We start from the raw sequence: 12,257 nt of genomic DNA on the forward strand, positions 1-12,257 counted from the left end.
TTGCGACCTGCTGGCCTGGGCTTCCTTAAGTGACTCCATGGCCGAGGTCCCGCAGAGCGTGCGAGGCCTTACCCCGGAGTTGCGATGCGTCCGGGCTGATGTAGAAATCAGCCCGTGGCTCGCACGGTGTCGTCGAACCGACAAGCAAGTTTCACGCCGAACCGGTCAGGTCGGTAGGGAAGCGGTCGGGGCCGGCTCAGCAGCAGACAGTGGCATTCAGCCCAACTGCGTGTGTACCAGTAGCGTAGTAGCGTACTACTCACGTGCTTGCTCCTCGTCTTTTCCCCACAGTCTTTCACGTACAAAACTTGACTACTTGAAAAATGTAAATAAATTGTAGTCTTCTTCAGCATCCCCAGGCTCTCCATACTCTGTTTCAGGGGGCACCGTTCCTGTTCCGAACCCGTTGGTAACATGGGCCACGACAAGGCAGGCAAGCCCCATGCAGCGGCTGCAGGCATTCGTACGCAACTTCGAGCTGATGCGCAAGGTGTTCATGCGTTATCATACTGCCCTTGCCTGCAGCGCATACATTGAGAAAGCGTACAGCGTAGCTGCTGATCTTTTCTCGAAAAAACGTGGAAAAATTAGCGACTACAGATTCGTAAAACTCCTCTTCATGACAATCTACAACGTGCAACAAAATATCAAGCAAGCTGCAGCAGTTCATTGCGATGTGAGTAGATTTGTGTTATGGCAATAAACGTTTCAAAGAAAATAACGCACTAGTAATCGATTACTTTTCCGCAATTATTTAGTTACTTTTCTGGGGCTCTAATTGACCTCTGTAATCATTTACATTTTAGAAGAATAATTGTAAATGCAATTCGTTACTTTTTTTCTGTAACATGTACCTCTTCCTCTGTTCTTCCCCGTTATTTTCATCCTCCGTTCTTGTCATATTGTTCTTCCTTCTTCTGCTGTAACCGCCCTCCGGCTACGCCTTTTCACGCTCTCGCCATACCCTCCTCCTTCCACGGTAACCACCCTCCCAGTGGTTCCAATGGCAGTGATCCCATTGGTTACGTCGACGACTACTTCGACATTTTTCTGCTACTACTATGCACTACTACTACGATGACGACGACGCGAAACCCAGCACGAGCGCTTAACAGCTCTCGCTGTATAAGATAAATCTCAACACTATGGAAAGAGAGAGAAAGCAATGAAGAAGATAGGATCCCTGCCTCGTTAAGCAACTGCTTCTGGGTAGCTCTTTCGTCACATCTACATACGCCCAGCTTTACACTTAACGATCCCTCTCTTTCGCCCTAGCAACGCCTGCTTTTCCATGGGACGGAAAGACATCCGAATAGAAGAGGATGAGCGGAAAAATAGAGTACTCGCGCCTGTCTATGTTCTGCTGAGGGCTGAGAAGAAGAAAATCCTCATGACCCAGGGCACGAGCAACAGCAGATAAAATAGATGTGTCTCCGCTACCACGTTGAGTAAATGCACGAACACAATAAAGAATAAAGAGTAAATGCACGAACAGCACAGCTGAACGTACATAGCACAGTTTCCATGCTTGCCAGCTAGACGTAATCGGAAATAGCCTCACGTTTTTTAAGGCGAAAGCCTGTAATGGCTCATGCTCGCGTCCGTCCGTTACGCTCTTCAACTCGGATAAGAGAAACCTTCCTGCAAGATAGGATTCGAACCGCCATCCTCCCGTTCCGCAGCCGAGCGTTCTAACGACTACGCTACTTCCTGCCAATGCACATGCAGTTCTCCTTGTCTAGGACTTTGGACAGTGCTTGCAGAAAGGCGTCGAATCAGACGGATGCCTCCCAAACGCCCTCCAGTGTCTGCAGCATTTAAGATTCACAAGGAATTATGTACTTAATTAACATCTTAACCGCACGTCAGTGACACAAGCAGCAACACCGCGCTAAAGGCTTCGCCTCACCGCACTTTAGGTCAACAAAGTGCCCCCCCCCCCCCCCCTGAATTTTTTAACAAGGTGCCGCCCGGGCTAATAATTTAAAACGGTAGAACACGCGATTTCAGAATGCACGCGTCATCTCCGTGGTTGTGCTGCAGCTTGTCGATGCGTTGCACCAGCTGTAGGGTGCATGCATAAAGCTTTTTTTTTAACAGCGATGACTATATTGCTAGACAATAGAGGATGATGGGGCTGCACTCCTATCGCTCCTATACTTCTTCAAAGGACTGTAAGCATATTATTATTATTATTATTATTATTAAAAGGGGGGCTTCTCATTCCAGGACGCCCAACCGCCACTTAAGCCGAAATTACTGTTCTGATTTCCTTTTTCCTTATTTTACTCCAATAGATAAAATCTCGCCAGAGGATCCCAGGACAGTGCGTGGGGCCGGATTTAGTCTTACACAACTCGACGGATTACAACGAGCTCCGATAAGACCGCAATGCTTACTAAGGTCCGCTACGTCTGCTTTGACCTGTGATAAACTTTCCTGGGGTGCATATTCACGCAGATATTGAATAACAAAAAAAAAAACTTAAAGCACATAATAAAAGGCCGCCGGGCGTTTATCAACAAGAGCTTGAATTTGCGCTGGCATCTCGTAGAGGATGTTACCGCGGTGGCATATTACTCCGTGCTTCATGTCCCATGCAATTGGCGCGCAATTTGTGCAAGCTAGCAAGTTAGCGAGGTCAATAAAAAGGGCATCATTTTCCGACTACTAAAAAAGCACACATGAATATAGAAGGCTAGGTTGGCCTCAGAAGAAATGCGAAGGCATTTTGACACTAACTACGCATGGATGAGGACAATCCTCACATTTACTTTTAGGCGTAGGAGCCAAATAACATGTTAATGAAGAAGCTTTGCTGTGAATGTCACATACGAATCGGAGAGCAAAACAACCGAAAGGAATGCGAATCGAATGCTTATGGAAAATATTCAGGTGTGAATACGATGTGAAAGCATCGAGAATTCCCTGTCCTGAGTTACTTCGAAAAATACACTACTACAGGTTTCGTCAGTAGCGCCACTATGCCTATGCACTGTATACATTACGCATCGCGTTCCTCCATAGCACAGCGTGGCACAGCGTCATATTACAGGCAGGCTGACGTCTGATATGATCCTACACTTCTTCTGAAACACTCGTCAGTCATAGACGTCAGGCCTGTTGGGATTCAGGGAGCGTGACTGGGCAGAGAAGAGACGAGGACGATCGGAGGAAGAAAACTTGGAAAACTTTATACAAAGACTATTTACATAATGTACAAGTAAGGGCAACTGAGAGTGCTTCTCAGTAAAGAGAGCTTCTTAGCAGTCGGGAGTCTCTCCCAGCAAAGGGGTATCTCTCAAGAGGGGGGCTCTCCTCTGGTACCAAACCAGCAGCTCGTTAAATACTCTTCGTATTCCCCAGATCCCTAGCTGGGGAATACAGTTCGAAGAATGATGTCCAGTCACACGATGGCACTGATGGTACCACCCACGGCAGGGCGGTCCTGATGTTCTCTCGCAGCTCGGTCGAGGGAAAGGGAACAGGACCCGGTCATGTTGTCATCCACGCGGCCTCCAGGTGGGCGCGCACGTGTGCCCGGACTGCGCCCATGTGGAACAGGAAGGCGCCTGCGTGACATAGGAATGCGGGCTGTCTCCCAGCAGGGGTTGAAAGATCTTGTTCTGATGACCGAAACGCGGAACCTCTGTCGAAGGTGCGGCACTCGGGCAATTGTTCATCCCCAGCGTGACTGAAGAGGGCAACACTGATCTTGTACTTCGTCGTCTGAGGACCGGAATGAACACGTGGGGACGCTATTATCGTCGCTGCACCCGATGACCTGTTCGAACACATGGGGACGCTATTATCGTCGCTGCTTTTCCGACATTCCTGCAGCCACGTTTCTTCCAGAGGGCTCATTCACCTTCGCGGTGGTTTTCAGGGAATCCTCCCCATGTCAAAATTCGCCGAACTCAACAGCATGAAGGGAGTGCGAGCACAACAGGTCTTTCGCCAGAATGCATAAACATGAAACAAATAGTTCCGCAAGTTTTTAGCGTCTTCTCAGAACTTCCGAACGTACTTTCCGCCTTTATTAGTTACCTCAAAACGATTACTAGAATGAGTTAGGATCGCCTGCTCAAGGCGTTGACCAGGATGGGTTGCCAGAGCGCATAAAGCTATTGACATATTGATCACTGATTCAGGTCGTACCCTTGAAAGCCACATTTTAGTCCATCATTATATGTCGGAGATAATGCTATCCTCCCCGTACTCATGATACAGTGCAATATACCTCGCCTTTCTTCGAGGTATATTGCACTGTATCTTGAGTACGGGGAGGAAAGCATTATCTCCGACATATAATGATGGACTAAAATGTGGCTTTCAAGGGTACGACCTGAATCAGTGATCAATATGTCAATAGCTTTATGCGCTCTGGCAACCCATCCTGGTCAACGCCTTGAGCAGGCGATCCTAACTCATTCTAGTAATCGTTTTGAGGTAACTAATAAAGGAGGTAAGAACGTTCGGAAGTTCTGAGAAGACGCTATAAACTTGCGGAACTATTTTTTTCATGTTTATGCATTCTGGCGAGAGACCTGTTGTGCTCGCGCTCCCTTCATGCTGTTGAGTTCGGCGAATTGATTCAGGTCGTACCCTTGAAAGCAACATTTTCGTCCATCATTATATGTCGGAGATAATGCTATCCTCCCCATACTCATGATACAGTACAATATACCTGTCTTTCTTGGCGAAAGTGGGCACTGAACACGCCGCCTGAGATAGTTCTATCCTATGGCATTGTGCTGTGCGCCCAAGGCGGCGCAATGAACACCTGTAGACACGGATGAACTACAGGATTCGACCCAGCCGCGGCTGCCGCATTTCGACTGAAACAGAATTCGGTACACGCCTGCCGTTACAAAGTACGAAGACGAGGTACTAAGTCGAGTAACGAAGTGACCTATATGGCTCCCGGTGAAAAAGAAACAACGCAGCCTTTATTCCCAGTTTTACAGACTTTCGCATTAAAGCCTAGACGCCGATTTCAACAAATCTTTTTGACATGCAGAGGTATAGTACGAGCACCGGACGCCCACATGTGCTGCCATAGAGACTAAGGCCTGGTTGCTTCATTTGAGAGCACCTATTGAGAAGTTTTACTGGACGAACTAAGACACAAAGAACAAAGGTGGCGAATTTACCTGAACGGCGAAATCAGGCACATCTTCGTGTCTCTGGAAGGAGGTCTCGTTCGGACTAACAATGTAAAGGAATAGCCTAATCGCTTCAAGACTTCGCGTGCAATGTCCATCGCTCAGCAAGTCCTTTCCGGTACTGAGAGTAGCTAACTCAATCCGCAGCAGCTGGCGCCTCCCGCGGTGACGAATCGCCGCACGTTGCGTAGTGTCGCTTTCTGTTCACTTTTCCGTCCTCTACCTCAGGTCACATGTAGTACCTTGTAACCAGCTCGCATGCCGCCTCAGAGGTTGAGGTTGAGGTGTTGAATGCTACAGGTGCGGTTAGCCTTGCTTTGTCTGCCGGCAATTGCTCCACCGCAGCGTCCCTTCGATATTAACAATGCCGCATCTACCCCGCTAAGCGCACAGTCGCTTATAACAGCACACATTCTCTCCCGCAGTCACCATCTATGCACACAATCAATCCACACAGTTCACATCACAGTCCACTCCAGAAGTCACCATCTATGCACATATTCAGTCACAGTAGAACATAGGCCATTGTAGTGCCACACTCCATACACACATTCACTCACAGTATAAAGTAGTCCACTCCGGAAGACACCATCTACGCACACATTCAATCACAGTAGGCCATAGCCCGTTCCTGCTGTCACCATTGAAAAACAAGATCCGTGTTCTCCAGAAATGTTAAAAGAATGCGTGCAGCCTCCCTTCTGCATGTCTGGTTTCCACTCGGGTAGACAATGTCCTGCACTGTGCTGTGACGGGTTCCTGTCTTCTTGAAGGAAGCGAACATTACATGCCTTACCGCGTTGTACTCTGGGCAGTACATAATATAATGTTCGATATCCCCGCACACACCACATAAAGAGCAGAGCGGAGACGATGCTATGCCGGTCTTATGCATCCATGTAGGAGTGCGAGCAGAGGCCGTGCGAATTCGATGTAGAAGGGTCGCCTGAGATCTTCTCAGTCCCTTGGTCACACATGGCTTGTGGGACGCACTCCACAGGGTACTGAAGTGATCGAGCACCGTTTTCCTGCAGAGACTTTTCCCATCTTGAAGTACTTTTTTTGATGGAATCCTTGAGAGAGCTTTATGGGTGAGACTGTCTGTCACCTCATTACCGTTGACTCCTATGTGAGAGGGCACCCACTGGAAATGTAGAGTAAAGCCTCTGCTGTGCAGATTCTGCACCAAGCGCAGGGAGCTTAGAGACAAGGCGTCAGTAGGGAATCCGCGCTCTAACCTCTGAAGGGCAGATTTTGAATAGGATGACAACAGGTTGAGCCGGACAAGACCCTAACTTCCGTAAAGCCGCCTCAATAGCAACACTTTCAGCCGTTGTGGAGGATACGACAGCAGTACAGCGTACGGAACACTTACAGTCCAAAGAAGGAATGTAAAAAGCTGCTGCGCTAGCTTGTTTGACCTTGTCCACAGAACCATCCGTGAAAATTTGAAGATGGCAGGCATACTCTGTTTCCAAGTATTCCAGTACAAGCGAACGCGTTGCTGCCAAAGGAGAGCTGCGCTTTGCGCTCACATTGGGAATTGTGACCTTACAGTCGAGGGTCGGAAAAGACCAGGGGGGTTTCAACCGTTTCCTTTGCCTTCGGACATTAATGCCTAAAGAACTAAGAGTATTGAGTGCCAAGTAAGCCTTCGACTCATATCTCTTGCAGAGCCACTGGAGAAGGGATCGCCCAGCTACCGTCTCTCCTAAGCGGTCAATGTGCATTAATAGTCTCTGAGAAGCGATAAGGCTAAGAGGTTTCGATAGGGACTCATGAAGTACTGCCTTATTCGCAGCCGCCTGGGGAACTCCAATGGCTCTTCTTAGGCCCTTTCTGCGGACAACTTCGAGACGCTCAAGTTGTGATGCCGAGGGGGAAATTAAAGGTAATTGATACATTATCCGGCTGACCACCAGCGCTTCATGAAGTTTGACCATTGAAGAAGGATCACATTGAGTCGAGAAGATACAGATGAAACAATCGCGTCTACAGCTTTTCGCCACTGTAGACGGGAGTCAATAATGACGCCCAGGAAACGCGCGTGGTTGAATTGACGGATGCAAGAGTGACCAAGGTCTATCTTCAACCGCGCTTGACGTCTTCCTGCACCTGGAAACAGAATAAAGCCGGATTTGTCCACTGACAAAGACAACCCCACACCTTGAAGGTAAGCCTGTGCCGAAAGTATAGCCTGTCGAGCTACCAGGGCTAATCGCTTGTGTTGGTAGCCAGTAATCCAAATACAGATGTCGTCAGCATAAAGTGACATACGCACTTGCCTGCATCTTTTTTTCAACGAATCGGGTAGGCCAGCCATTACGGCGTTGAAGAGCGTGGGGGAAAGAACACTTCCTTGAGGCACACCTCGTGATAGAACCCTTTCGGTGCTTAACGTACTCCCTGACCGTACACGAACCGCGCGATCACTTATAAACTTGTAAATGAACCTTAACATATGGCCCTGTATGCCCATGCCTTGCAAACTGTTTAGAATTGAGCTCTGAAGCACGCTGTCGTAAGCTTTCGCAACATCAAGAAAAATGGCCAAGCTGGAAAGGCCGAAAGCTCTCTGGTGTTCAGTGTGACTGATCAAGTCTAAGACGCTATCTTGGGCACTAAGACCTCGGCGGAATCCTGTCATACAGGATGGCAGTGCCTTGCTGTCCTCAAGCCACCATGATAAGTGTTCATTTACCAGCTCCTCCATCAACTTACCTACACAGCAGGTCAATGACACTGGGCGATATGAGGCAAGGTCTGTCATGTCTTTGCCAGGCTTCAGTACCGGAACTACATGTGCCACCTTCCATGACGGAGGAACATCGCCAGTCTCCCAAACTCTATTGATGAAGTTGAGGAGCTCCTTTCTGAGTTGCAAGGGCCGCCTCAGCGTAAAGTACCTCTCTTACCTCTCGAACTGCGCACAGCGGTAAGTGGCGCAAAAGCAGGAGGTCGTTTTGTAGTCCAAGGACGAATGATGCGTGTTTGACACAGATAACTCGAAAGCAGCTCACAACCGACAAACACGCACAAAAGAACCGCCGCGCGCCACCGGCAACGTTACTTTCATTCAACAACAAGTCAGCTTTGTTGAGACTTGTACTGCCATCTTTTAGAGAAAAAAGACTTTACATCAACTTTTGTTTATGCTACTAGATGGCGCATGTTGTCAAGGTTTTAATGCCGCGATTATGAAACGTAGAACACTATGTGGAACGGCGACACTGTAGAACAGCCGGTCTATAGGGGAGGGCGCTCACTCAAGATCGGCCGTGTATGGGGGGTACAACAAATATGAACTACTGAGAGGTATTTGGAACGGAATAACGGTTGTTAGTGGCTATTTATTAATAAAATAAGAATGGAAGGAAAAGATGTTGCTAGCCGCGGCATCTGCCGTCGGAACTTGAAGCACCTGAGCTGCGACTAGCGGGAATAAAAGGACACGGAAAGGGAAAGAAAGGGGGGTGCGATAGTGAGAAAGGATAGGGGTAGGGGTTATATACATTATGTACAAATAAATAATATGGAAATAACTGCGAGATGTTGCGCCGCGCATGATAGGAGTACTAGCAATAACGGTGCTAGGGCTTACTTTCGGGAATGCAGTTTTGTTCCTAAGTGCAGAAGTTCAGTCGTGATTAGCTTTAAGAGAGCTGTTGGAAAATTATCACTAGGTGCCCACGGCAAAGCCGCAAACGAGGCAGTACAGGGGTATATGGAGTGGGCATCGTTCGAAACGCGGGGAGCTCACGGTAAGATATTCTATCAAGAACGCCTGAGGAAATTGGACGATATCATGTGGGCAGCTAAGGCATTTATATACCTATACAGAAAAAGCGTTGACTGACAGCGGCACAAAAAAAAAACTAGAAAACAAACCAGTGAGTATGCAGAACACAAGGACGGTGAAGTTTGGTTTATGGAGGGTTTAACGTCCCAAAGCGACTCAGGCTACGAGGGACGCCGTAGTGAAGGGCTCCGGAAATTTCGACCACCTGGGGTCTTTTACGTGCACTGACATCGCACAGCACACATGCCTCTAGAATTTCACCGCCAAAATTCGACTGCCGCGGCCGGGATCGAACCCGCGTCTTTCGGGCCGGCAGCCGAGCGCCATAACCACTCAGCCACCGCAGCGGCTTAACAAGGACGGTGAAGTAAAGAGCTTTAAAGGAAAGGACGAAAAAACGCTTTTGGCATAGACTCAACACTTTCGGAGCGCATCAGCGTCGATCGGCGAGGCAGAACCGGGTACGATATGGCGGCGAGATATTTTTAATAGGGAGTTTTAGCACAGAAGCACTAGTGACGCGGCAGCGCGCTGCCGTTGCTACCGTTGCCGGACTCCCTAGGGAGCAAATATAGCAACGAGGATTGTCTTTTAAATATAAAGCAAAGAAACAAAAACAAGCCTCAGTTTTGCGACGATTACATTGGTAAAATGAAAAGAAATAAGAGAGAACAAAATTCCAATGACTAATAAGGAAAATAAAGGAGCGGTTTGACCCCTTAGTAGCGGGTAACGGCAACTTGAACGGCGATGACGTGCATCCTCGACGGGAGCGACGCGTACGGATTCTCGACAAAACTATCTTCATTTAGAAGGCGTATTCATTCTTCTTCTACCTCGCTCCATGGCTCACCAGCGGACGAACTGTGCAGTCTTCTTTTGCACAGCCCGGCTTTTATTCTCCCATTCTGCCTCAACAATGCTAAGGTCTGCCCTTCTGAGCACCCACTGGGGAGACTCCTCTTCGGTTTTTCAGGAGCTCATCAACAACATTTACGGTTTGGACAGGTAGCAGATCGTGTTCGAACATAAACTCTCCATCAGAAAAAGGGCCGTCCAACACGCGTTGGATCATGACGTATTCGAAGGTGTCACAATAACTTGCCTATGTCAGGGCTTCTTCAATATGGTGCAAAGCACTACTCTACCTCGGAACATAGCTGCCCAAACAATGACAGCGGTGCGGCTCCTCGATGCGACTTCCTGCACGTACCTGGGATCGTAGAGGGCATTGACAGGACGCCATACACGCTGCTCTTGGCCTCAGCTTGTTGTGAAGGTGGATGCGTCGGGAAAATTTTGATTTTTCCACTCGTCCATGGTCCAGATAGCGCTTGCAGTGGCGAACTTCCGAAGGGCCGTCTTGCTTGCGTCTGAGAGGCGTGGATTCAGCGCCGCCATGTGGGTCATGAACTTACCTTCTGCCAGCCGTATTTTTTATTGTCGACACGCTTGCAAACACACCAGAGGTAAGACTACCTCCTTGGCGGTGCTGAAGGGGCTCGCCTGTGCGACCTGGAGAATATCCTAAGCTTATCCTGAGCTGCAGTCATTACACGAGGACGCAGTTTATGAAGAGCGTCGCTGATGAGACCTGCATTGCTATATATAAAACTGGACGATGCGCTTGACAGTCCTATTCGACCTCCTAGTCACCTCTACTATTTGGAGGTGAGAACAGTGCTTCAGCGAGAGAGAAACTATTCGCATGCGCTCAGCATTTTGCACCCGGGAAATTTTGCAAAGAAGTGAACGTATTACTATGATTCTGGGCACTACATGAAGCCACTGCAGAAGCCACTACGTGCAGATCAAGCGCGACGAGTGGCAGCCATCGGATTGATCGTGTTTGCGCAGTGTAAGTAATCATCAGCATCATCATCAGCCTGACCGCCCACTGCAGGGCAAAGGCCTCTCCAATGTATCTCCAATTAACCCTGTCGTTTGCCAGTTGCGCCCACCGTATGCTCGCAAACTTCTTGATCTCACCCGCCCACCTAACTTTCTGCCGCCCCCTGCTACGCTTGCCTTCTCTTGGAATCTTGATTTCGATTAGGACGCCATTAACGCGTGTTTGATCTCTGACCCTCTCTGCGCTCTTCCTGACATCACTGCTTTCTACTCCGCTCGGCAGCATACTGTCTGTAGATGGGCTAGCCGGTGATTGAGAACACGATTTGAAAACAGAGTGCGCCATATGCCACCTTTTCTTGTGAACCGTCGCTGCCTGGTTCTCTAATCATTCATCGTTCAGCCGCCAGCCAAAACGTCCTGACGCGGCTGGCGGGGACATGGTTTTCTGCTGTCAATAAATGCCGTCGTCGATTGGATATTAACAACTAAATTTTATAGAGCGTCAGCCCTGGGCCATTTTCACCGTCGATGCTTATTTCGGTGCTTTATTCAAATTCTTAACGCAGTGCACCCCCCCCCCCTTTTTTTTTTTGCAAAAATCTACATCCAGCCGCGCAGTATCCGTTGGCTGTCTACGGAGTGATCCACAAAATTGCGAACGCGGTTGTCCTCATCCTGAACGGCGGCGAAGCGCGCGCATGGAGGCACCCCAGAAGTTAGCGTTGCGTCTCTGTTTGCGTACGCTGAACTAAAGGTATGGATATGACAAACTGCGTAATGTAAGCGTGCAGAATAATTGCCTCCGCCAGCGTGGTACGTACCCTGAAACGCGACAAATCTTGTGATCCAGCTGTGTTCGCGATTGATTTTGTCGGCAATATAAGTAGCAATAACCCTGAGGATGTTGTTCCACCATCCTCCTTTACTTCAAAGGGTGAAGAGGACCCGAGGAACCAGTCCTGAAAATCCGTGGCAGCACATCGGTTATAGTTCCTCATTTGGGTCCGTTTGCTCGACGCAGCGGTAGGTTTAAAACAGGTCTCGACGTTACCAATGTTGTCTCATCTGTACGGTTTCCACACCATTTAAAGGGGATTTCACGCCGTCTGTACTGAGCAGGGTTCGTCCTACAGCTTCGGGGCAAAAGATATTGTTTTCTAGCCAGAAAAAAAATGTACAAATCAGAACTTCGATTTTTTTTCTTGAACTATCTGCTGTTGAATAAGCAGAGATTTCATACATTCCAAACCTTCTTTGAACTTTGTTCTTTTTGGATATAAGTCCGTCCTTCTAAGCTTTCTTCGAATTTTGCCTAAAAACATCGATTTCGCAAAAAAAAAAACCTTTAAGAAACCTCTAAGAACTTTAAGAAAGCTTATTGTATTAGAAATGTGTTTGATTGCTTCGTTTCATCATGTGCATTAAATTTTAAACGTCAT

The sequence above is a fragment of the Amblyomma americanum genome, chromosome 6, assembly GCF_052857255.1.
Source record: "Amblyomma americanum isolate KBUSLIRL-KWMA chromosome 6, ASM5285725v1, whole genome shotgun sequence".
Lineage (NCBI taxonomy): Eukaryota > Metazoa > Arthropoda > Arachnida > Ixodida > Ixodidae > Amblyomma > Amblyomma americanum.